Source organism: Lutra lutra, chromosome 13 (assembly GCF_902655055.1).
Source record: "Lutra lutra chromosome 13, mLutLut1.2, whole genome shotgun sequence".
NCBI lineage: Eukaryota > Metazoa > Chordata > Mammalia > Carnivora > Mustelidae > Lutra > Lutra lutra.
In genome coordinates this window covers 47,438,137-47,465,400 of record NC_062290.1, presented here as the reverse complement: position 1 = coordinate 47,465,400, position 27,264 = coordinate 47,438,137, and the positions used below count along the sequence as shown (strand labels likewise).

At 42.0% G+C, this 27,264-nt stretch overlaps 1 protein-coding gene and 1 pseudogene across 1 annotated transcript in view; both read right to left on the bottom strand.

Moving 5' to 3' along the window:
- Positions 1-27,264, bottom strand: part of LOC125083069 (interferon alpha-1/2-like) — a 234,628-nt gene that overhangs the window by 8,605 nt on the left and 198,759 nt on the right. The gene's annotated exons all lie outside the window — the stretch shown is intronic.
- Positions 12,252-12,839, bottom strand: LOC125083079 (interferon alpha-1/2-like; annotated as a pseudogene).

The following is a 27,264-nucleotide window of genomic DNA, read 5'->3' as shown; positions in this document are numbered from 1 at the left end:
TATGAAAAACTCACAGTGAATAACCTACTCAATTGGGAAAAACTGAGAACCATTCCCCTAAGCTCAGGAACACAGCAGGGATATCCATGATCACCCCCTGCTATTCAGAACAGTACTGGAAGTCCTAGCCTCAGCAATCAGACAACAAAAAGAAATAAAAGGCATCCAAAATGACAAAGAAGTCAAACTCTCACTCTTTGCCAATGATATGATACCTTATGTGGAAAACTCCAAGACTCCACTCCAAAACTGCTAGAACTCATTCAGGAATTCAGTAAAGTGGCAGGTATAAAATCAATGCACAGAAATCAGTTGCATTGCTATACACCAACAAAAAAAGGAGAAAAAGAGAAATTAAGGAATCAATCCCACTTATAATCACAACCAAAACCCTAAGATACTGGGAATAAATCTAACTAAAGAGGCAGAAAATCTGTACTCAGAAAACTACAGAATATTCATGAAAGAAGTTGAGGAAGCCACAAAGAAATGCAAAAATGTTCCATGCTCATGCATTTGAAGAACAAATATTGTGAAAATGTCTATGCTACCTAGAGCAATCTACACATTTATTGTAATCGCTATTAAAATACCATCAACTTTTTTCACAGAAATGGGACAAATAATCCTAAAATTTGTTTGGAACCAGAAAAGACCCCCAACAGCCAGAAGAATGTTGAAAAAGAAAACCAAAGTTGGTGGCAACACAATTCCAGATTTCAAGCTCTATTATAATGCTATAATCATCAAGACAGTATGCTACTGGCCCCAAAACAGACACATAGATCAGTGGAACAGAATAGAGAGCCCAGAAACAGATCCTCAACTTTATTGTCAACTAATCTTCGACAAAGCAGCAAAGAATGTCCAATGGAAAAAAGACAGCCTCTTGAACAAATGGTGTTGGGAAAATTGGACAGCCACATGCAGAGAAATGAAACCGGACCATTTCCTTACACCACACACAAAAATAGACTCAAACTGGATGAAGGACCTCGGTGTGAGAAAGGAATCCATCAATATCCTTGAGGACAACACAGGCAGCAACCTCTTTGACCTTAGCCACAGCAACTACTTCCTAGGAACATCACCAAAGGTAAGGGAAGCAAGGACAAAAATGAAGTGTTGGGACTTCAACAAGGTCAAAATCTTCTGCACAGCCAAGGAAACAGTTAACAAAACCAAAAGACGGGGCACCTGGGTGGCTCAGTGGGTTAAAGCCTCTGCCTCTGGCTTGGGTCACGATCTCAGGGTCCTGGGAACGAGCCCCGCATTGCGAGCTCTGCTCAGTGGAGAGCCTGCTTCCTCCTCTCTCTCTCTCTGCCTGCCTCTCTGCCTACTTGTGATCTCTGTCTGTCAAATAAATAAATGAAATCTTTAAAAAACAAACAAACAAACAAAAGGACAACTGACAGAATGGGAGAAGATATTTGCAAACGACGTTTCAGATAAAGGGCTAGTATCCAAAATCTGTAAAGAACTTATCAAAATCAAAACCCAAAGAACAAATAATCCAATCAAGAAATGGGCAGAAGACATGAACAGATATTTCTGCAAAGAAGACATCCAGATGGGAGTCAAGATGGCGGAGAAGTAGCAGGCTGACCTACTTCAGGTAGCGGGAGATCAGCTAAATAGCTTATCTAAAGATTGCAAACACCTACAAATCCAACGGGAGACTGAAGAGATGAAGAACAGCAATTCTAGAAACAGAAAATCAACCACTATCTGAAAGAACTCTACGGAAAGCGCTCAGGGAACAAAAGCTCCTGAAAGCAAACCCAGCAAACCCGAGCGGATTACTCAGCCCGGCCCTGGGTAAGGGCGGTGCAACTCCGCCTGGGGCAAAGACGCTTGAGAATCACTACAACAGGCCCCTCCCCCAGAAGATCAACGAGAAACCCAGCCAGGACCAAGTTCACCTACCAAGGAGTGCAGTTTCAATACCAAGGAGAGCGGCGGAATTCCAGAGGAGAAGAAAGCAAAGCACGGAACTCATGGCTTTCTCCCCATGATTCTTTAGCCTTGCAGTTAATTTTTTTTTTCTTTTTCAATTTTTTTTCTCTTCTTCTGCTAAATTTTTTTAACTTTTACCGTTTTCTTTTATAACGTTTTTTTAAATAGTTTATCTAATATATATATATATTTTTCTTTTTTATATTTTTTATCGGCTTTCTTTTTTTAATAGTTTCTCTTTTTTTTGTTCTTTCTGAGCCCCCTTTTATCCCCTTTCTCCCCCCTCATGATTTGGGATCTCTTCTGATTTGGCTAAAGCATATTTTCCTGGGGTTGTTGCCACCCTTTTAGTATTTTACTTGCTCCTTCATATACTCTTATCTGGACAAAATGACAAGGCGGAAAAATTCACAACAAAAAAAGAACAAGAAACAGTACCAAAGGCTAGGGACCTAATCAATACAGACATTGGTAATATGTCAGATATAGAGTTCAGAATGATGATTCTCAAGGTTCTAGCTGGGCTTGAAAAAGGCATGGAAGATATTAAAGCAACCCTCTCGGGAGATATAAAAGCCCTTTCTGGAGAAATACAAGAACAAAAATCTAACCAAGTTGAAATAAAAAAAAGCTATTAATGAGGTGCAATCAAAAATGGAGGCTCTCACTACTAGGATAAATGAGGCAGAAGAAAGAATTAGTGATATAGAAGACCAAATGACAGAGAATAAAGAAGCTGAGCAAAAGAGGGACAAACAGCTACTGGACCACGAGGGGAGAATTCGAGAGATAAGTGACACCATAAGATGAAACAACATTAGAATAATTGGGATTCCAGAAGAAGAGGAAACAGAGAGGGGAGCAGAAGGTATGTTGGAGAGAATTATTGGAGAGAATTTCCCCAATATGGCAAAGGGAACAAGCATCAAAATCCAGGAGGTTCAGAGAACCCCCCTCAAAATCAATAAGAATAGGTCCACACCCCGTCACCTAATAGTAAAATTGACAAGTCTTAGTGACAAAGAAAAGATCCTGAAAGCAGCCCGGGAAAAGAAGTCTGTAACGTATAATGGTAAAAATATTAGATTGGCAGCAGACTTATCCACAGAGACCTGGCAGGCCAGAAAGAGCTGGCATGATATATTCAGAGTACTAAATGAGAAAAACATGCAGCCAAGAATACTATATCCAGCTAGGCTATCATTGAAAATAGAAGGAGAGATTAAAAGCTTCCAGGACAAACAAAAACTGAAAGAATTTGCAAATACCAAACCAGCTCTACAGGAAATATTGAAAGGGGTCCTCTAAGCAAAGAGAGACCCTAAAAGTAGGAGATCAGAAAGAAACAGAGACAATATACAATAACAGTCACCTTACAGGCAATACAATGGCACTAAATTCATATCTCTCAATAGTTACCCTGAATGTGAATGGGCTAAGTGCCCCAATCAAAAGACACAGGGTATCAGAATGGATAAAAAAACAAAACCCATCTATATGTTGCCTACAAGAAACTCATCTTACACCCGAAGACACCTCCAGGTTTAAAGTGAGGGGGTGGAAAAGAATTTACCATGCTAATGGACATCAGAAGAAAGCAGGAGTGGCAATCCTTATATCAGACCAATTAGATTTTAAGCCAAAGACTATAATAAGAGATGAGGAAGGACACTATATCATACTCAAAGGAACTGTCCAACAAGAAGATCTAACAATTTTAAATATCTATGCCCCTAACATGGGAGCAGCCAACTATATAAACCAATTAATAACAAAATCAAAGAAACACATCGACAAGAATACAATAATAGTAGGGGAATTTAACACTCCCCTCACTGAAATGGACAGATTATCCAAGCAAAAGATCAACAAGGAAATAAAGGCCTTAAATGACACACTGGACCAGATGGACATCACAGATATATTCAGAACATTTCATCCCAAAGCAACAGAATACACATTCTTCTCTAGTGCACATGGAACATTCTCCAGAATAGATCTCATTCTTGGTCCTAAATCAAGTCTCAACCGGTATCAAAAGATTGGGATCATTCCCTGCATATTTTCAGACCACAATGCTCTGAAGCTAGAACTCAATCACAAGAGGAAATTTGGAAAGAACCCAAATACATGGAGACTAAACAGCATCCTTCTAAAGAATGAATGGGTCAACCAGGAAATTAAAGAAGAATTGAAAAAATTCATGGAGACAAATGATAATGAAAACACAACGGTTCAGAATCTGTGGGACACAACAAAGGCAGTCCTGAGAGGAAAATATATAGCGGTACAAGCCTTTCTCAAGAAACAAGAAAGGTCTCAGGTACACAACCTAACCCTACACCTAAAGGAGCTGGAGAAAGAACAAGAAAGAAACCCTAAACCCAGCAGGAGAAGAGAAATCATAAAGATCAGAGTAGAAATCAATGAAATAGAAACCAAAAAAACAATAGAACAAATCAACGAAACTAGGAGCTGGTTCTTTGAAAGAATTAATAAGATTCATAAACCCCTGGCCAGACTTATCAAAAAGAAAAGAGAAAGGACCCAAATAAATAAAATCATGAATGAAAGAGGAGAGATCACAACGAACACCAAAGAAATACAGACAATTATAAGAACATACTATGAGCAACTCTACGCCAACAAATTTGACAATCTGGAAGAAATGGATGCATTCCTAGAGACATATAAACTACCACAACTGAACCAGGAAGAAATGGAAAGCCTGAACAGACCCATAACCAGTAAGGAGATTGAAACAGTCATCAAAAATCTCCAAACAAACAAAAGCCCAGGGCCAGACGGCTTCCCGGGGGAATTCTACCAAACATTTAAAGAAGAACTAATTCCTATTCTCCTGAAACTGTTCCAAAAAATAGAAACAGAAGGAAAACTTCCAAACTCATTTTATGAGGCCAGCATCACCTTGATCCCAAAACCAGACAAGGATCCCATCAAAAAAGAAAACTACAGACCAATATCCTTGATGAACACAGATGCAAAAATTCTCACCAAAATACTAGCCAATAGGACTCAACAGGACATTAAAAGGATTATTCACCACGACCAAGGGGGATTTATTCCAGGGCTGCAAGGTTGGTTCAACATCCTCAAATCAATCAATGTGATACAGCACATTAATAAAAGAAAGAACAAGAACCATATGATACTCTCCATAGATGCTGAAAAAGCATTTGACAAAGTACAACATCCCTTCCTGATCAAAACTCTTCAAAGTGTAGGGATAGACGGCACATACCTCAATATTATCAAAGCCATCTATGAAAAACCCACCGCAAATATCATTCTCAATGGAGAAAAACTGAAAGCTTTTCCGCTAAGGTCAGGAACACGGCAGGGATGTCCGTTATCACCACTGCTATTCAACATAGTACTAGAAGTCCTAGCCTCAGCAATCAGACAACAAAAGGAAATTAAAGGCATCCAAATCGGCAAAGAAGAAGTCAAACTATCACTCTTCGCAGATGATATGATACTATATGTGGAAAACCCAAAAGACTCCACTCCAAAACTGCAAGAACTTGTACAGGAATTCAGTAAAGTGTCAGAATATAAAATCAATACACAGAAATCAGTTGCATTTCTCTACACCAACAACAAGACAGAAGAAAGAGGAATTAAGGAGTCTATCCCATTTAGAATTGCACCCAAAAGTATAAGATACCTAGGAATAAACCTAACCAAAGAGACTAAGAATCTATACTCAGAAAACTATAAAGTACTCAAGAAAGAAATTGAGGAAGACACAAAGAAATGGAAAAATGTTCCATGCCCCTGGATTGGAAGAATAAATATTGTGAAAATATCTATGCTACCTAAAGCAATCTACACATTTAATGCAATTCCTATCAAAGTACCATCCATTTTTTTCAAAGAAATGGAACAAATAATCCTAAAATTTATATGGAACCAGAAAAGACCTCGAATAGCCAAAGGAGTATTGAAAAAGAAAGCCAATGTTGGTGGCATCACAATTCTGGACTTCAAGCTCTATTACAAAGCTGTCATCATCAAGACAGCATGGTACTGGCCCAAAAACAGACACATAGATCAATGGAAGAGAATAGAGAGCCCAGAAATGGACCCTCAACTCTATGGTCAACTCATCTTCGACAAAGCAGGAAAGAATGTCCAATGGAAAAAAGACAGCCACTTCAATAAATGGTGTTGGGAAAATTGGACAGCCACATGCAGAAAAATGAAATTGGATCATTTCCTTACACCACACACGAGAATAGACTCAAAATGGATGAAGGATCTCAATGTGAGAAAGGAATCCATCAAAATCCTCGAGGAGAACACAGGCAGCAACCTCTTCGACCTCAGCCGCAGCAACATCTTCCTAGGAACATCACCAAAGGCAAGGGAAGCAATGGCAAAAATGAACTATTGGGATTTTATCAAGATCAAAAGCTTTTGCACAGCAAAGGAAACAGTTAACAAAACCAAAAGACAACTGACAGAATGGGAGAAGATATTTGCAAATGACATATCAGATAAAGGGCTAGTGTCCAAAATCTATAAAGAACTTAGCAAACTCAACACCCAAAGAACAAATAATCCAATCAAGAAATGGCAGAGGACATGAACAGACATTTCTGCAAAGAAGACATCCAGATGGCCAACAGACACATGAAAAAGTGCTCCATATCACTCGGCATCAGGGAAATACAAATCAAAACCACCATGAGATATCACCTCACACCAGTCAGAATGGCTAAAATTAACAAGTCAGGAAATGACAGATGCTGGCGAGGATGCGGAGAAAGGGGAACCCTCCTACACTGTTGGTGGGAATGCAAGCTGGTGCAACCACTCTGGAAAACAGCATGGAGGTTCCTCAAAATGTTGAAAATAGAACTACCCTATGACCCTGCAATTGCACTGCTGGGTATTTACCCTAAAGATACAAACATAGTGATCCGAAGGGGCACGTGCACCGGAATGTTTATAGCAGCAATGTCTACAATAGCCAAACTATGGAAAGAACCTAGATGTCCATCTACAGACGAATGGATAAAGAAGATGTGGTATATATACACAATGGAATACTATGCAGCCATCAAAAGAAATGAAATCTTGCCATTTGCGACGACGTGGATGGAACTAGAGGGTATCATGCTTAGCGAAATAAGTCAATCGGAGAAAGACAACTATCATATGATCCCCCTGATATGAGGGAGAGGAGATGCAACATGGGGGGTCCAGGGGTTAGGAGAAGAGTAAATGAAACAAGATGGGATGGGAGGGAGACAAACCATAAGTGACTCTTAATCTCACAAAACAAACTGAGGGTTGATTGGGGGAGTGGTTTGGGAGAGGGGGTGGGGTTATGGATATCGGGGAGGGTATGTGCTATGGTGAGTGTTGTGAAGTGTGTAAACCTGACGATTCGCAGACCTGTACACCTGGGGATAAAAATATATGTTTATAAAGCTGTAAAAAAAAAAAAAAAAAAAAAAAAGAAAGAAAGAAAGTACAATGCAAATTAAGTATTTCTAGAAGAACAATACTATCGCTGTCCCTAGATACTGAGAATCATTCCAAATTGATAACAGCCAATGAATTTTTCAATCATTTATTGGATGTTTGTTTTTACTGTACTGTATTTTAGTATGGCCTCAATGAGAAAATGATTTTTAAATTCACTTGATGCTAGCTACTCAACAAGTTATTTTCAAAATATTTTCTCTATTTAGTACCAGATAGAATTCCTGATTCGATGAATACATTTTGAAGAATTAAATGATTATGTAGAATCTATTTGTATTTGATTTCCAAAGCCCGCATCAAAACAAGGCTCAAACACCAGCAACATCCAGAAGACACCCCATGGCATGTTGGAGCCTTGTTCCCAACACTAGAACTACTTGTTACATTGTTGGAAGCAACTGGAACAAGTGTTCCCTCTGGTGGGGAGATGCTGAAATGTGGGAGAGACCTTGAAGCTCCAGAACAGGAAGGGTGGGGAAAAACTCAAGACCTCCTGCTCACGTTTACTAGGAACCTATCTGCTGTTTCTGTTTAAAAAAAAAAAAAAAAAAAGGGTATTTTTATTGAAGTTCATGTCTTTAACACTAGCAGAGTTCGTTCATTCCAGGAAAGTTTTTGTTTGTTTGTGTTTGTTTGCTTGCTCTGGAGGAGAATCTCCCACCAGGGGACAGACTTCTACATACAACACAAGCCCATGTGCACACCTGGTCACTGTCTAGCCCAAGTTGCCCCCTCGCTGGCAGCCTTCCCTGTAAAGACTGTGATGGGCCACAGAACAGCAGCCTCCTGCTCCTATCTCCTCTCTGCTCCTGCCACTGTGACATCACTGCAGTGGGGACATTCCCTCAGGTCAACAATAGTCACCAGGAGAAAAGAAAACAACGAGGCTTCTCCTAGCAGAGTTTCGAAAAACCTGGAAATTTCAAACAACTTGTGTTCTTCTTTGTGGCTTTGTAATTGGAAGTAAAAGGGCCAGACAGAAACCACAAAGGAAAAGGAAGCAGCTGTGTGAATGGGCAGGAGAGGACCCTGAGGAGGGGGGGAGGAGGGGAGCTCATAGGAGGTTTCTACACTGAGGGAGGGAGAAGCACTGTGATTGGAGAGTGAAAGGATGGGATCTCGGAAGGCATTGAGGAAGGGGAAATGTGCTGTACCAGAACGTATAGAGTATGCGGACATAGGTACAGTGTATATGTATGCATATAACATTACTGTGTAACTAATTACATTCAATGGATAGGACACCCATTCCCAATGGGTATTTTTTTTTTTTCACAACAATATTTTGGAGGATCCGCCCTTTGCAGTCAGTTACAGGGGAAAGGCTACGAGAAGATCAATATTTAGGGAAAACATAAATTAATAGTGCCCGTCTGTTAAACTCTCACTCAATGGAAGATACTTGATGCTTTGAAATGGGCCACCTCATTATCACAACAGCTCTAGGAATATTTCCACCCCACTTTACATCTGGGGAAACTGAGCTGCAGAGCGTTCAAGTGAGGTTCTCATGATCAAACAACGAGGTGGAAGCAGAATCCAGATGCAGGGCACAGTCCTGTAGCCCATGGGATAAATTCCTGCCAGAGGTTCCTCTTGGAAAAATCTGAAACTTCCCTTCTACCACACTTCCTGTACATTATTCTTCCCTGGTTGCGTCCCACCTGCACTGGCTGCCCCATCTCTGTGCCCCTGACAGGCTCCCCTACTTCTTCTCAGCCTTAAATGTTAAAGGTTCTCTGAAGCTTTAGGGCATCTTCTCATTTCACACTCACGTGACATGGAAGGACTTTCAGTACCATGCCTCAATTTCCAAATATGCAAAGGAAATTGCGATTTAATGTCTCCAGGACATGCATTGTTGGAGAGTACAGACTCACCCCTGCATCTCCTGTGGGAAGTGTGCTGTCCCCTCTTCCTGACTTTCCTCCTTCAGGCTCCTGGTTAGATCCCCTTGGCCTCTAGCACTCTGAGAAGGTAGCCTCAGACTACTCTAGAGTGATTGTTTTCCCCCTCCCTCTGTTGGCAAAGCCAGCAGATTTCCCTCGGCTCTTCACAGGGGCAGTCTAGCGGTGATTCTGAAGGTACAACTCACAAACCGGTGGGCTGCACCAACTAGGGAGGACTGGACATTGTAACTGCCCAGTGGAAACACACAGAGGCTTCAGCCATGCTTCTGTAACCGCTCGAGTTCCTATCACTGCCTTCTTCTGGCGAGTGTGATTGCACGCTCCTTTTTCTCTTGGTACCAGCGCTGAGACTGGCCCTGGGACCTCAGCTGTGAGCGGATCTAAGAAGAGTTGTTTTTTTCCGTCTTCTTACAATTGGTGGTTGTTGGTTTGTTCTTGTTGCGGCAGCTGTGAGGTCAGGAAAACTGTTCCAACTGGTTCAGTGTTGAACCAGAAACCAGAGGATCCTGCAATACGGGAACATGTGAACAACTTCAGGCTGGACGGAGGCCCTTAGGGGCAATCCTGTCACAGACACATTTTACCCACTATACTGAGTAACTTAACTCAACACATTGTATGGCTGAAGCAGAAAGAGGAGTCCTTAGAAAGATGGAACTCATGGCTATGTGACTTAGTGTTGTAGGTCAAGAATATAATTTCCAGGTCCTTTTCCTGCTTTCCTCCTTTTTATCATTTCCCTTTCCTTATGTCTTCATTTGAATACAAAGAGATGGGTCGCCTGATTTTGACTCAGACTCCGTCCAAGGTAGTCACTGTTTCTTCTGTCTCAGATGGAGATGGCGCCTCTGGAAGCACATCTTCAAGCCTAGGGCAGGGCCCTCAAACCCGGGGAGGCTTCCCTACTCCCGTCACAGGTCCCACACAGGTTTCCAGGGTTCTGGCTGCCCCAGCAGGGATGGGTTCAGGCAGCAAACGGTGGCGCCCGGTGAGGAAGAAGGTGAAGGTCAGCTGCAGCATCTCATGGAGGACAGACTTGGGGTGGACCTCCTGGAACTGGCAGCCACGCACCTTTCCCAGAGGAGGTGTCCCTGGTTCAGGAGAAGGGACTGATGCTCCTCTTCTGTTCAGAAACAGCGGGTCCCCCTGTGAAGCTCCCCGGGGCCAGGAGGCAGCTCACAGACCAGAGCTGAGATGCTGCCCTGGGGATCCAGGAGGAGCCCCGCAGATGGCATGGGTGCTGGACCTGAGGGCTTCTGGTGGCCTGGCGGAACAGTGGGGGTGCCCTGGCCCATCATTCATCTTCAGTTCTTTCTATCCATGAGTCTTCAATAGAACAGGATAGTTTCCATTTGCAGAATGTTCCTGGTACACTTTTCATACCTTTTCATTTTTGTGTGCTTTTCTCTATATATGCTTTACATGGCTTAGAAGACATTAGAAGGCATCACCCATTTCAATTATTAGTTTATTTTTTCATGGAAGTTTAATTAGTCCAAAGAAAGTAAATCTCCCAGATCTATATTTTAACTAAAGTCACTAGCTTCTGTTCTGTTCCTCGCCTTTCCTCTGCTGCCAGTATGATTTCTCGTGAGTAATTCAGTCAAACAGCTGGTCCCTGTGGTCACAACCCTTCTACTTCCTGGCTTCATGGACCCTTTCCATGCACACTTTGCTATGATGCAATTCCTTGAAGCATTTCTCGGCTTTGAAATAGACTTTTAACCAATATTCGCTCTTACACTACTGCCTTAGGGCCATTCCACCTCTGTGTGCAGTGTGGTTCCTTTCTCCCTTAACCAGGGGAGGCTTGAGGCACGATTTCTCATTCTACGCTCTCTTCCCAGGCAACCGCTTCCTTCCCTGGGCTTTATGTGAATGGAATGTCTTGTAAATGGCAGAATCAAGGATCCATTTTATTTGTTTTGATTTGCTTTGTTTTGTGTTTTTAAAAGATTTTATTGATTTATATGACAAGAGAGAGAGACAGCAAGCACAAGCACGGGGAGTGTGAGAGGGAGATGCAGATTCCCAGCTGAATAGGGAACTCGACACAGGGCTTGATCCCACACCCCAGCATCATGACGGAAGCCTAAGGCAGACACTTAACCAACTCAACCACTCGGGTGCCCCTGAACGATCCATTTTGTAAAGAATATTCGCACTTGGATGTCTACCAGTGTAATGTAGAACGTATCTGGTGCCTTTCATTTTTTTCGTAACATGTCTGCTTCCTTTTCTATTTACAGAATTCATATTATCCCTTCTTCTCACTCTTCCCTTTAACATAACTGATATTAGTTCACTAAAATTATTATTCCCAGGTTAGTTTTTCTACAAAATCCAGGATACAGACACAGCATTGGATTTGTGAAGTCAGCCTTTCCCATGACGATAGCATGCAAAGTGACTTCCAGGACGCTGATGCGATTACTTCTAATATGAATATGAAATAACGAGTGAGAGAGTGCTACATTCTGTTCTTTCATCAGGTAATAATCAGACTTGTTTCCTGCTTCAATAAGAAACAAACGCAAGAAGTATTCTATAGAAACATTTAATTAACAGAAAATGAAGAATTTAATATACGTAAAACATATACAATACTCTTAACCACAAAGGGTAGGTACAACTAATATAATACAAAAAAAACCCTTAAATCTTATAAATAGTGAAATAAATAAATAACTAAATAGGCAGACCAGCATGGTCATCTGAAGGTAACAGGTGTTTGTAACATTGAGTTCAAGTTGCCTAATACTCCTAAATACATGTGACAAATTGATTCAGTTCATGTCATGATGACAGCAGAAATGAGAGTCTCTGACACTACAGACATATGAGAGTGTGATATTATTCTTCAGAGAGAATCATTTCCATGTTGAAACGGGTCTCACTTCCTGCTCCGCAATCTCTTATGCAAGACTGTTGATGCATACAAGGGTTTCATGATCTCTGCTCGGACCATCTCCCAGGCACAAGGGCTGTATTGCTTCTCTTGCAGATAGAGGGAGATTCTCTGGAAGTAGTTTCTCAGGATGGAGTCCCCATTCACCAGGGGTGTCTCTCCCACCCCCACCTCCTGCAGGGGACAGGCTTCCAGGCGGCCCAGCTGCTCAGAAAGTCCCGAGCACAATTCCCCCAGGAGGGTCGTGTTCCAAGGAGCTGGTGAGGCCTCTGTGCAGAAGAGGTGGAAGGTCTTCTGGTTCGTCATATGGATGGCAGAGAGGGCTTGAACCTTCTGCAGCTGTTTGCCATCAAACACCTCCTGGGGGAAGCCAAAGTCTTTTGTGTACTTGTCACAGGAGCTAGCAGACAGTCTCCTCATTGGTCGCAGGAGCATCAAGGCCCTCCAGTGCACCAGAACATGGTCTGAGGCAGGTCACATCCCAGAGAGCCGAGGGAGTGGCAGCTGAGCAACACAAGGGCCACCAAGAAGGAGCACGGCAGGGCCATCAGGGTATCCTGCAGATGCTGTTGTCCTGGATGGGGTGGGCACGTCTGGGACTGTGGCTCTAGGTTCTCTGAGCATCTTCTCTTGTGCATGAGGCTTAAGGAGGGGACATAGGAGTTTTCGATTTCTGAACATTTCCCTCACTTTCTACTTCTCTTTTTGCTTTCCTTTCTACACTTTCTACTTGGGTTTGGAGCATGGGTTTCTCAACCATGTATTTTTTCTTTAAGTATTATCCTTGCTCCAGAATCTTTTGGATGTTTTTTAAATGCAACTTCCAAGAAAACATAATAGCACGGAGACACAGTATATATCTTAATATCTTGTATATTTGTCTGTGTTTTAAGATAAAAAAAGTGTAACGTTTATCCAATTCAGGGTCCAGAATGACTACATATTTTCAGTTAATAGTTATATTTTAAAGCTATTGATGCTTAAGTATGTTAAGTAAATTTGATGAGTGACTTACAATTTCTTTACATGTATACAGTGTTGTATATGGAGTCCATACGCAAATTAAGTATTTCTAAAAGGACGTAATGATTTCAGTGTACCTGAACATTTCCAATCAATCCAGTTTGCTAAATGCAACTGAAAAGTGGTATTATTTACTTAACATGGGTTTTCAGTGTATGGAATTTGAATGTTACCTCATATGACAAAATCATTTTTTTAAGGTTTTTATTTATTTATTTGACAGACATAGATACAGAGAGAGCACAAGTAGACAGAGCAACAGGCAGACAGTGAGGGAGAAGCAGGCTCCCAAGAAGCAGGGAGCCTGATGCAAGGCTCCATCCCAGCACCCTGGGATCATGGCCTGAGCTGAAAGCGACCACCCAACTGACTGAGCCACCCAGGCACCATGACAACATCATCTTTATCTTCCCCTGCTACTACGTACTCTGGAAGGTATTGTCAAAATGCTTTTTCTGTTTAACACTAGATAACTACTGAGGTGTTGAATGAGTTTTGTAGAGCTAACTCATAAAATTTAATGTATTTGTGTTTTCATTTCCAAAGCCTGCATCACAACAGGCCTCAGACATCAGCAATGGCCGCAAGACACCACTGGCAGCTCAGCAGTAAGAAAGATCACCTGTCCAGGTAAGACTCTGAGACCCAGGAAATGATGGAGAGAACCTCCTCCAATCCTAAGGGATTCCTGTTCTTCCGAGATTTGTCACACTGACCTTGCAGACACTTTGTGTCCTCCAAGAATTCTGTGCCATTGCTTCTTATGTAATATCCAAGAAACCCCAATGAATGACAATGAATACCTAGGTTTTGTTAGAGCGCTCCAAGGCATTACAAGTGCCCCCAGCAGGAAGCCTGGTTCCCTTCTGGGAAGAGGAGGTGTCCAGGTTCTAATTCCAGATGACTGGATTTTCCCAGCAGCACCTCACTGACAAGGTAGTTATCACATCTACTAAGCTCTTTCCTCTGGAGTGACTGAGTGTCCTCCACCTGGGCTCTCCTGGGCTCACTCCTGAGGACAGGCTCACCATGACCTGAGGACTCAAGATTCCCCTACTGTGCGGGGGCTGGTTTCCTTGTTAGCATAGCACTTAATGCCCCGAGTTCCTTGCCCTTGCCCCTTGCCCCTGCAGTGTTTATGTCCGGGACCCTCTCAGTGCTCACCTCCTCCTCTCCTGACCAGGAAACAAAGGTGTCAACAGCCCCCAGGTGCTGAGGGTCCTCGTTTGTTTTCTCCAAGTAGAGGAAAGACCGATTATAATCCTTTCACCTTGAATAAGGGAATACAATTATTTTGCCACCACGATGCTTAATTTCCCAGTTTTTCATTTTTTTAAAAGTAAGCTCCACACACAGGGTGGACCCTAAAATGGGGCTTGAATTCAGTCTGACATCAAGCCCTGAAGGGAGAGTAAGAATCAGATCCTCAACCATATGAGCCACCCAGGATCCCCTATGGTTCAAATTTTCCAGAAACTAGGGAACACTTGTTACGTCCAAAATTTCTGAGCCGAGCACAGGGAATTCACTGACTGGGTCTCTCAGGAGAAACTTCCAGCACAGAAACGGATGACTTTCACTAGCTCATTCAGACTGTGTGTTTCTAGTAGGCAGCTTCATCTGGCCATCTGTCTTGTGCTCAGAATGCAGGGGGGGTGAGGCTCAGGCTATGATGTCAGGCACACACTTCCTTGTTTCCTTTCCTTATACACGGTGTTGCCTTTTCAATTTAAGTAACAACAACAAAGAGTATTTGAATAACTTAATATTTCCACATGCTTTACGGGACATGCTCTCGCTTGCTGGTCCTGATCATATTTTACGTCATCGTGAGGATCACACAGAAGGGAGGAAGAGGATGGGCAAGGGGCTGCCCTGGGTTTCTCTTTCATTTTTAAGACATCAGTTTTTCTGTTTCTCATGTCAACTTTCCTCGAAAGCAAAACATGGCAGCTGTGTGTGTGTGTGTGTGTGGGGGGAAGACAACTGTTCTGTCTGAATGTGACCAAAGTGAAAGAGTGGCCTGTCCGCTGAGAAAATGGCAGAGTGTACGTCAGCCAAATTTGATGCAGAAACACTGGGGACAAGCAGCTCTGGCAGACGGGGAGAATGAAGGCTGTCCTGAGTTACTGCAAGTCAGGAAAGTGTCTGCCTCGGCCAGAGGATCCCACAAGACCAACTCTTGGGTCCCCATGAGGCCTTCAGCTCTACAAGAGGAGCCACCTCGTTTTCCTTTCGTTCAATCCACATGTACTCGGCTCTGAGGAGAGATGAGAGGAGTCACACCAATCAGCTCACAAGAGATTGGCGACCAGGACTCAGCTGCTCACCCTCTCTGGAAGGAGACAGGATCCTTGCCCTGCCTGAGAGCTCCGCCTACCTGATAAGTCCACTCAGACCCGGAAAATGTTGCCAGAGAAATCCAATATGAAGACAAGGGGAACGGAAAGATCCTACATGATTCTGCTCTGCACCTGGATTACAATAATGATGAGGATCTTTTAAATGAAAACACTAAAGCTGATTGGAGTCTAACCCTTCTGAGATCCTTGAAACCATTATGTTTGTCTTGTCAGTAATCCCATTGGATTCCTCTGCTCTCTGTAGCTGTTTGGGGAGAAACAGAAACCCGGTGTTAGAATTATTCAGATCGAACAAATATCCAAGGTAGAACACAAAGGAGTTGTGAGATAATGGCTGGCTGAAAGCAGCTGTTAAAGATGTGAGGAGTAGAAGTGGACAGAGGATTCAAGAACCAGGAGATGCCATGGCATGAATCAGTCAGATGGAGAGGTTGAGGGATCAAGGATTCTAGATGGCACTGTAGATGCCAAAGGCTTGTTGAGTGTGGTTGTGTATGGCAACTGGGGGTATGGGAGGAGTCAAATGCATGAGTGATTTGAAGTTCCTAAGACAAGTTGTCAGGATCCCTTTTAAATACTCATGAGAGTGGGGAGGAGTCAAGATGGCAGAGAAGTAACAGGCTGAGATGACATCAGGTAGCAGGAGATCAGCTAGATAGTTTATCACACCATTCCGAACAGCTACACTCTAACAGAAGTTCGAAGAGAAGAAGAGCAGCAGTTGTGGAAACAGAAAATTGACCACTTTCTGAAAGGTGGGACCTGCGGAGAAGTGAATCCAAAGCGATGGGAAGATAGAGTGCAGGGGCATGGTCTGGATCCCCGCAAGCAGTGGAGCAATGGAGCACAAAATCAGAACTTTTAAATGTCTGTTCCACTGAGGGACATCGCTCCAGAGGGTAAGCTGGGGTGAAGCCCATGCGGGGATAGCGTGGTCTCACATCCTGCGAGGTCACAGATGGTTCGGGGGTGTTTGAGTGTCACAGAGCTCCCAGGTATTAGAGCGGGGAGCCAGTTACAGAGACTGAGCTGAGGAATAAGTTCTCAACTCAGACTTACCTTAAGCTGTGATCCGTGGCATAGGCAGGCCCCTGCTCTGTGAGCAGGGACCCCACAAATTCCTGGGAGCCCCCCCCCCCCCCGGAAGTGTGCAGTGATCTGCTGGGTTTGGAGACTCCAGGCGGGACTGTGTGCCAGAGACCCTTGGTGACAGGCTGGGGGAGCTCAAAGTGTGGCTAGAGGCCAGGGAGATGGGAGTGATTGAACACTTTTCTCCAAGGGTGCACTGAGGATGGGGCCCCGAGCTCTCGGCTCCTCTGGTCCAGAGATTCAGAGGCCACCATTTTCATGCCATCCTCCTGAACTCTATGGAAAGTGTTCGGGGAACAAAAGCTCCAAAGGGGAACCCCAGTGGATTACTTAGCCCAGCCCATGATAAGGGCGGTGCAATTCCGCTCGGGCAAAGACACTTGAGAATCACTACAACAGGCCCATCCCCCAGAAGATCAGCAAGAAATTCAGCCAAGGACAAGTTCACTTACCAAGGAGAACAGTGGAATTCCAGAGGAGGAACATGCAAAGCATGGAATTCATGGCTCTCTCCCCATGATTCTTTAGTATTGTAAAGTTAATTAAGTTCCCTTTAGTTTTATGTTTTTGTTAAGTTACAATTTTTTTAACCTTTACTCTTTCCTCTCTAAACTTTTTAACAGGTTTATCTTAACAATACCTTAAATTTGAAAATCTTTGTTGAACCTTCATCATTAAACTCATATTTTATCCTTCTTTACATCTATCTTTATTGTTTGTATACACTTAGGGTTTTTCCTTTAAAAATTTTTGGGATAAAACTTCTTCTAATAGCTCAAAGTAAACCCTAAATCTAGCACAGGTCTTTCTTCTAGTCTCCAGCCTGAGCAAATTCTTTCTCCTTATCATATCAACTCCTTTCTTAGAAATTTTTTTTAAAAACTTTCATCTTTATAGTCATATTCCATCACTACTTCATCGTGTTGACCCTTTGTGTGTGTGTGTGTGTGTGTATTTTTTTCATTCTTTAAAATTTTGGAGATAGTTTCTTTTTAGAGACTAACATATTCCAAAAATTAAGTGGATGACTCTGTAATAGTCACCAATCATATATATATATATATATATACACACAAAATACACAAATATTCTTTTTTTTTAAGTGTTAATTATTTTATAATCATTTTATAAACATACATTTTTATCCCCAGGGGTACAGGTCTGAGAATCGCCAGGTTTACACACTTCACAGCACTCACCATAGCACATACCCTCCCCAATATCCATAACCCCAACCCCCTCTCTCAACCCCCTCCCCCCATCAACCCTCAGTTAGTTTTGTGAGATAAGAGTCACTTATGCTTTGTCTCCCTCCCATCCCATCTTGTTTCATTTACTCTTCTCCTACCCCCTCAACCCCCCATGTTGCATCTCCTCTCCTCATATCAGGGAGATCATATGATAGTTGTCTTTCTCCAATTGACATATTTCGTTAAGCATGATACCCTCTAGTTCCATCCACGTCGTCGCAAATGGCAAGATTTCATTTCTTTTGATGGCTGCATAGTATTCCATTGTGTATATGTACCACATCTTCTTTATCCATTCGTCTGTTGATGGACATCTAGGTTCTTTCCATAGTTTGGCTATTGTAGACATTGCTGCTATAAACATTCGGGTGCACGTGCCCCTTCGGATCACTACGTTTGTATCTTTAGGGTAAATACCCAGCAGTGCAATTGCTGGGTCATAGGGTAGTTCTATTTTCAACATTTTGAGGAACCTCCATGCTGTTTTCCAGAGTGGTTGCACCAGCTTGCATTCCCACCAACAGTGTAGGAGGGTTCCCCTTTCTCCGCATCCTCGCCAGCATCTGTCATTTCCTGACTTGTTAATTTTAGCCATTCTGACTGGTGTGAGGTGATATCTCATGGTGGTTTTGATTTGTATTTCCCTGATGCCGAGTGATATGGAGCACTTTTTCATGTGTCTGTTGGCCATCTGGATGTCTTCTTTGCAGAAATGTCTGTTCATGTCCTCTGCCATTTCTTGATTGGATTATTTGTTCTTTGGGTGTTGAGTTTGCTAAGTTCTTTATAGATTTTGGACACTAGCCCTTTATCTGATATGTCATTTGCAAATATCTTCTCCCATTCTGTCAGTTGTCTTTTGGTTTTGTTAACTGTTTCCTTTGCTGTGCAAAAGCTTTTGATCTTGATAAAATCCCAATAGTTCATTTTTGCCCTTGCTTCCCTTGCCTTTGGTGATGTTCCTAGGAAGATGTTGCTGCGGCTGAGGTCGAAGAGGTTGCTGCCTGTGTTCTCCTCAAGGATTTTGATGGATTCCTTTCTCACATTGAGATCCTTCATCCATTTTGAGTCTATTTTCGTGTGTGGTGTAAGGAAATGATCCAATTTCATTTTTCTGCATGTGGCTGTCCAATTTTCCCAACACCATTTATTGAAGAGGCTGTCTTTTTTCCATTGGACATTCTTTCCTGCTTTGTCGAAGATGAGTTGACCATAGAGTTGAGGGTCCATTTCTGGGCTCTCTATTCTCTTCCATTGATCTATGTGTCTGTTTTTGTGCCAGTACCATGCTGTCTTGATGATGACAGCTTTGTAATAGAGCTTGAAGTCCAGAATTGTGATGCCACCAACATTGGCTTTCTTTTTCAATATTCCTTTGGCTATTCGAGGTCTTTTCTGGTTCCATATGAATTTTAGGATTATTTGTTCCATTTCTTTGAAAAAAATGGATGGTACTTTGATAGGAATTGCATTAAATGTGTACATTGCTTTAGGTAGCATAGATATTTTCACAATATTTATTCTTCCAATCCAGGAGCATGGAACATTTATCCATTTCTTTGTGTCTTCCTCAATTTCTTTCTTGAGTACTTTATAGTTTTCTGTGTATAGATTCTTAGTCTCTTTGGTTAGGTTTATTCCTAGGTATCTTATACTTTTGGGTGCAATTGTAAATGGGATGGACTCCTTAATTTCTCTTTCTTCTGTCTTGTTGTTGGTGTAGAGAAATGCAACTGATTTCTGTGCATTGATTTTATATTCTTTCACTTTACTGAATTCCTGTACAAGTTCTTGCAGTTTTGGAGTCTTTTGGGTTTTCCACATATAGTATCACATCATCTGCGAAGAGTGATAGTTTGACTTCTTCTTTGCTGATTTGGATGCCTTTAATTTCCTTTTGTTGTCTGATTGCTGAGGCTAGGACTTCTAGTACTATGTTGAATAGCAGTGGTGATAACGGACATCCCTGCCGTGTTCCTGACCTTAGCGGAAAAGCTTTCAGTTTTTCTCCATTGAGAATGATATTTGCGGTGGGTTTTTCATAGATGGCTTTGATAATATTGAGGTATGTGCCGTCTATCCCTACACTTTGAAGAGTTTTGATCAGGAAGGGATGTTGTACTTTGTCAAATGCTTTTTCAGCATCTATGGAGAGTATCATATGGTTCTTGTTCTTTCTTTTATTAATGTGCTGTATCACATTGATTGATTTGAGGATGTTGAACCAACCTTGCAGCCCTGGAATAAATCCCCCTTGGTCGTGGTGAATAATCCTTTTAATGTCCTGTTGAGTCCTATTGGCTAGTATTTTGGTGAGAATTTTTGCATCTGTGTTCATCAAGGATATTGGTCTGTAGTTTTCTTTTTTGATGGGATCCTTGTCTGGTTTTGGGATCAAGGTGATGCTGGCCTCATAAAATGAGTTTGGAAGTTTTCCTTCTGTTTCTATTTTTTGGAACAGTTTCAGGAGAATAGGAATTAGTTCTTCTTTAAATGTTTGGTAGAATTCCCCCGGGAAGCCGTCTGGCCCTGGGCTTTTGTTTGTTTGGAGATTTTTGATGACTGTTTCAATCTCCTTACTGGTTATGGGTCTGTTCAGGCTTTCCATTTCTTCCTGGTTCAGTTGTGGTAGTTTATATGTCTCTAGGAATGCATCCATTTCTTCCAGATTGTCAAATTTGTTGGCGTAGAGTTGCTCATAGTATGTTCTTATAATTGTCTGTATTTCTTTGGTGTTCGTTGTGATCTCTCCTCTTTCATTCATGATTTTATTTATTTGGGTCCTTTCTCTTTTCTTTTTGATAAGTCTGGCCAGGGGTTTATGAATCTTATTAATTCTTTCAAAGAACCAGCTCCTAGTTTCGTTGATTTGTTCTATTGTTTTTTTGGTTTCTATTTCATTGATTTCTACTCTGATCTTTATGATTTCTCTTCTCCTGCTGGGTTTAGGGTTTCTTTCTTGTTCTTTCTCCAGCTCCTTTAGGTGTAGGGTTAGGTTGTGTACCTGAGACCTTTCTTGTTTCTTGAGAAAGGCTTGTACCGCTATATATTTTCCTCTCAGGACTGCCTTTGTTGTGTCCCACAGATTCTGAACCATTGTGTTTTCATTATCATTTGTCTCCATGAATTTTTTCAATTCTTCTTTAATTTCCTGGTTGACCCATTCATTCTTTAGAAGGATGCTGTTTAGTCTCCATGTATTTGGGTTCTTTCCAAATTTCCTCTTGTGATTGAGTTCTAGCTTCAGAGCATTGTGGTCTGAAAATATGCAGGGAATGATCCCAATCTTTTGATACCGGTTGAGACTTGATTTAGGACCAAGAATGAGATCTATTCTGGAGAATGTTCCATGTGCACTAGAGAAGAATGTGTATTCTGTTGCTTTGGGATGAAATGTTCTGAATATATCTGTGATGTCCATCTGGTCCAGTGTGTCATTTAAGGCCTTTATTTCCTTGTTGATCTTTTGCTTGGATAATCTGTCCATTTCAGTGAGGGGAGTGTTAAATTCCCCTACTATTATTGTATTCTTGTCGATGTGTTTCTTTGATTTTGTTATTAATTGGTTTATATAGTTGGCTGCTCCCATGTTAGGGGCATAGATATTTAAAATTGTTAGATCTTCTTGTTGGACAGTTCCTTTGAGTATGATATAGTGTCCTTCCTCATCTCTTATTATAGTCTTTGGCTTAAAATCTAATTGGTCTGATATAAGGATTGCCACTCCTGCTTTCTTCTGATGTCCATTAGCATGGTAAATTCTTTTCCACCCCCTCACTTTAAACCTGGAGGTGTCTTCGGGTGTAAGATGAGTTTCTTGTAGGCAACATATAGATGGGTTTTGTTTTTTTATCCATTCTGATACCCTGTGTCTTTTGATTGGGGCACTTAGCCCATTCACATTCAGGGTAACTATTGAGAGATATGAATTTAGTGCCATTGTATTGCCTGTAAGGTGACTGTTATTGTATATTGTCTCTGTTTCTTTCTGATCTCCTACTTTTAGGGTCTCTCTTTGCTTAGAGGACCCCTTTCAATATTTCCTGTAGAGCTGGTTTGGTATTTGCAAATTCTTTCAGTTTTTGTTTGTCCTGGAAGCTTTTAATCTCTCCTTCTATTTTCAATGATAGCCTAGCTGGATATAGTATTCTTGGCTGCATGTTTTTCTCATTTAGTACTCTGAATATATCATGCCAGCTCTTTCTGGCCTGCCAGGTCTCTGTGGATAAGTCTGCTGCCAATCTAATATTTTTACCATTATACGTTACAGACTTCTTTTCCCGGGCTGCTTTCAGGATCTTTTCTTTGTCACTAAGACTTGTCAATTTTACTATTAGGTGACGGGGTGTGGACCTATTCTTATTGATTTTGAGGGGGGTTCGCTGAACCTCCTGGATTTTGATGCTTTTTCCCTTTGCCATATTGGGGAAATTCTCTCCAATAATTCTCTCCAACACACCTTCTGCTCCCCTCTCTGTTTCCTCTTCTTCTGGAATCCCACTTATTCTAATGTTGTTTCATCTTATGGTGTCACTTATCTCTTGAATTCTCCCCTCGTGGTCCAGTAGCTGTTTGTCCCTCTTTTGCTCAGCTTCTTTATTCTCTGTCATGTGGTCTTCTATATCACTAATTCTTTCTTCTGCCTCATTTATCCTAGTAGTGAGAGCCTCCATTTTTTTTTAAAGATTTTTTTTTTATTTATTTATTTGACAGAGAGAGATCACAAGTAGACGGAGAGGAAGGCAGAGAGAGAGAGAGAGAGAGAGAGTGAAGCAGGCTTCTTGCTGATTAGAGAGCCCGATGTGGGACTCGATCCCAGGACCCTGAGATCATGACCTGAGCCGAAGGCAGCGGCTTAACCCACTGAGCCACCCAGGTGCCCCGAGAGCCTCCATTTTTGATTGCACCTCATTAATAGCTTTTTTTTTAATTTCAACTTGGTTAGATTTTAGTTCTTGTATTTCTCCAGAAAGGGCTTTTATATCTCCCGAGAGGGTTGCTTTAATATCTTCCATGCCTTTTTCAAGCCTGGCTAGAACCTTGAGAATCGTCATTCTGAACTCTATATCTGACATATTACCAATGTCTGTATTGATTAGGTCCCTAGCCTTTGGTACTGTTTCTTGTTCTTTTTTTTGTTGTGAATTTTTCCGCCTTGTCATTTTGTCCAGATAAGAGTTTATGAAGGAGCAAGTCAAATATTAAAAGGGTGGCAACAACCCCAGGAAAATATGCTTTAGCCAAATCAGAAGAGATCCCAAATTGTGAGGGGGGAGAAAGGGGACAAAAAGGGGTTCAGAAAGAAGAAAAAAAGAAACTATTAAAAAAAGAAAGCTGATAAAGAAAAAATATAAAAAGAGGGAAAAAATATATATCTTAGATAAACTATTTAAAAAACGTTAAAAAAGAAAACGGTAAAAGTTAAAAAAAATTAGCAGAAGAAGCGAAAAAGAAAAAATAATTGAAAAAGAAAAAAAAATTAAATTAACTGCAAGGCTAAAAAATCATGGGGAGAAAGCCATGAGTTCTGTGCTTTGCTTTCTTCTCCTTGGAATTCCGCCGCTCTCCTTGGTATTGAAACTGCACTCCTTGGTAGGTGAACTTGGTCCTGGCTGGGTTTCCCATTGATCTTCCGGGGGAGGGGCCTGTTGTAGTGATTCTCAAGCGTCTTTGCCCCAGGCGGAGTAGCACCGCCCTTACCCGGGGCCGGGCTGAGTAATACCCTCAGGTTTGCTGGGTTTGCTTTTGGGAGCTTTTGTTCCCTGAGCGCTTTCTTTTGTTCCCTGAGCGCTTTCCGTAGAGTTCCAGAGGACGGGAATGAAGATGGCGGCCTCACGGTCTCCGGCCTGGAGGAGCCGAGAGCTCGGGGCCCCACTCCTCAGTGCGCCCTCAGAAAATAGCACCCAATGACTCCCGTCACCCTGGCCTCCAGCCGCGCTCCGAGCAACCAAGCCTGCGACCGGTTCAAGGCAACCCCGAGCTCAGAGTCACTCCTCGGCTCTGTCTCTGTAGCCGGCTTCCCCGTTCTAATACCGGTAAGCTCTGCGACACTCAGACACCCCCAATCCTTCTGCGACCCTGCGGGACCTGAGGCCGCGCTGACCCCGCGTGGGCTTCACCCCAGTTAAGCCTCTGGAGCGATGTCCCTCAGCGGAACAGACTTTTAAAAGTCCTGATTTTGCTCCGTTGCTCCACCGCTCGCCGGGAGCCGGGGCCCCCCCCACCGATCTATCTTCCCGTCGCTTTGGATTCACTACTCCGCCAGTCATACCTTTCAGATAGTGGTTGATTTTCTGTTTCTAGAATTGCTGTTCTTCTTCTCTTCAATCTCCCGTTGGATTTGTAGTTGTTTGCAATCTTTAGATAAGCTATTTAGCTGATCTCCCGCTACCCGAAGTAGTCTCAGCCTGCTACTTCTCCGCCATCTTGACTCCTCCCCCAACACAAATATTTCTTAAATATTTTTTCTTTATTTAATTTTTTTTTCTGACCTTTTTTTTACCCCATTTCTCCCCCCCCCCCACGTTTTGGGTCTCTTCTGATTTGGTTAGAGCACATTTTCCTGATGTCCTTGCCACCCTTTTAGTATTTTATTCGCTCCTTCATATATTCTTATCTGGATAAAAAGAAAGGTGGAAAATTCACTGAAAAAAAAATAACAAGAGGCCGTAACGAAGCCTAGGGACCTAATCAATACAGACATTGTTAACATGTCAGATCTAGAGTTCAGAATGATGATTGTCAAGGTGCCAACTGGGCTCCAAAAAGGCATGGAAGATATTAGAGAAACACTGTCTGGAGAAATGAAAGCCCTTTCTGGAGAAAAAAACGAACTAACATCTAACCAAGTTGAAATTTAAAAAGCTATTAATGAGGTGCAATCAGAAATAGAGGTTCGTACTGGTAGGATAAATGAGGCAGAAGAGAGAATTAGTGATAAAGAACCAAATGACAGAGAAGAAAGAAACTGAGCCAAAGAGAGACAAACAACGACTAGACCACAAGGGGAGAATTCGAGAGGTAAGTGATACCATAAGACAAAACAACATTAGAATAATTGGGACTCCAGAAGGAGATGAAAGAGAGAGGGGAGCAGAAGGTGTATTGGAGAGAATTATTGTAGAGAATTTCCCTAATATGGCAAAGGAAACAAGCACCAAAATCCAGGAAGCACAGAGAACTTCCCTCAAAATCAATAAGAATAGGTCCACACCCCATCAGCTCATAGTAAAATTTATAAGTCTTAGTGACAAAGAGAAAATCCTGAAAGCAGCAAGGGAGAGGAAGTCTGTAACGTACAATGGTAAAACTATTAGATGGGCAGCAGACTTATCCACAGAGACCTGGCAGGCCAGAAAGAACTGGTGTGATATATTCAGAGCACTCAATGAGAATAACATGCAGCCAAGAATACTATATCCAGCGAGGCTATCATTGAAAATAGAAGGAGAGATAAAAAGCTTCCAGGACAAACAAAAACGAAAACAATTTCTAAACACCAAACCAGCTCTACAGGAAATATTGACGGGGTCCACTAAGGTAAGACAGAGCCAACAAGTAGTAGACCAGAAAGGAACAGAGACAATATACGGTAAGAGTCACCTTACAGGCGATACAGTGGCACTAAATTCATATCTCTCAATAGTTACCCGGAATGTAAATGGGCCAAGAACCCCAAGCAGAAGACACAGAGTATCAGAATGGATAAAACAACAAAACCCATCACTATGCTGCCTACAAGAAACTCATTTGAGACCCAAAGACACCTCCAGATTTAAAGTGAGGGGGTGGAAAACAATTTACCATGCTAATGGACATCCAAAGAAAACTGGGGTGGAAATCCTTATATCAGATCAATTAGATTTCAAGACAAAGATTCTAATAAGAGATGAGGAAGGACACTATATCATACTCAAAGGGTCTGTCCAACAAGAAGATCTAACAATTGTAAGTATCTATGCCCCTAACACGGGAGCAGCCAATTATATAAATCAATCCAAAGCAATCTCAAAGAAACACATCGACAAGAATACAATCATAGTAGGGGACGTAACAGCCCCCTCCCTGAAATGGAAAGATCATCCAAGCAAAAGATCCACAAGGAAATAAAGGCCTTGAGTGACACACTGGACAGAGGGACATAACAGATAGATTCAGAACATTCCATCCCAAAGCAACAGAATACACATTCTTCTCCAGGGCACCTGGAACATTCTCCAGAATAGATCGCATCCTGGGTCCTAAATCAGGTCTCCACCAGTATCAAAAGATTGGGATCCTTCCCTGCATACTTTCACACCACAATGCTCTGAAGCTAGTACTCCATCACAAGACGACATTTGCAAAGAACCCAAATACCTGGAGACCAAAGAGCATCCGTCTAAAGAGTGAATGGGTCAACCAGGAAATTAAAGAAGAATTGAAAAAATTCATGGAAACAGATGATAATGCAAACACAATGCTTCAAAATCTGTGGGACACAGCAAAGCCAGTCCTGAGCAGAAAATATACAGCGATACAAGCCTTTCTCAAGAAACAAGAAAGGCCTCAAATACACAACCTAACCCTACACCGAAAGGACCTGGAGAAAGAACAACGAGGAAAGCCTAAACCCAGCAGAAGAGAGAAAGTAAAGATCAGAACAGAAATCAATTAAAACAGAAACCAACGCCCCCCACACACAAAAAAAACCAACAACAATAGAACACATCAACAAAACTAGGAGCTGGTCCTTTGAAAGAATGAATAAGATTGATAAGCCCCTGGCCAGACTTATCAAAAAGAAAAGAGAAAGGAGACCCAAATAAATAAAATCATGAATTAACAAGGAGAGATCACACCCAACACCAAAGAAATACAAACAATTATAACAACATATTGTGAGCAAGTATACGCCAGCAAATTTGACAGTCTGGGAGAAGTGGATGCATTTCTAGAGACGTGTAAACTACCACAACTGAACCAGGAAAAAAGAGAAAACCTGAACAGACCCATAACCAGTAAGGAGATTGAAACAGTCATCAAAATATCTCCAAACAAACAAGAGCCCAGGGCCAGACGGCTTCCCAGGGGAATTCTACCAAACATTTAAAGAAGAATTAATTCCTATTCCCCTGAAATTGATCCAAAAAATAGAAATGGAGAGAAAACTTCCAAACTCATTTTATGAGGCCAGCATTACCTTGATCCCAAAACCAGACAAGGTTCCTATCAGAAAAGAGAATTACAGACCAATATCCTTGATGAAC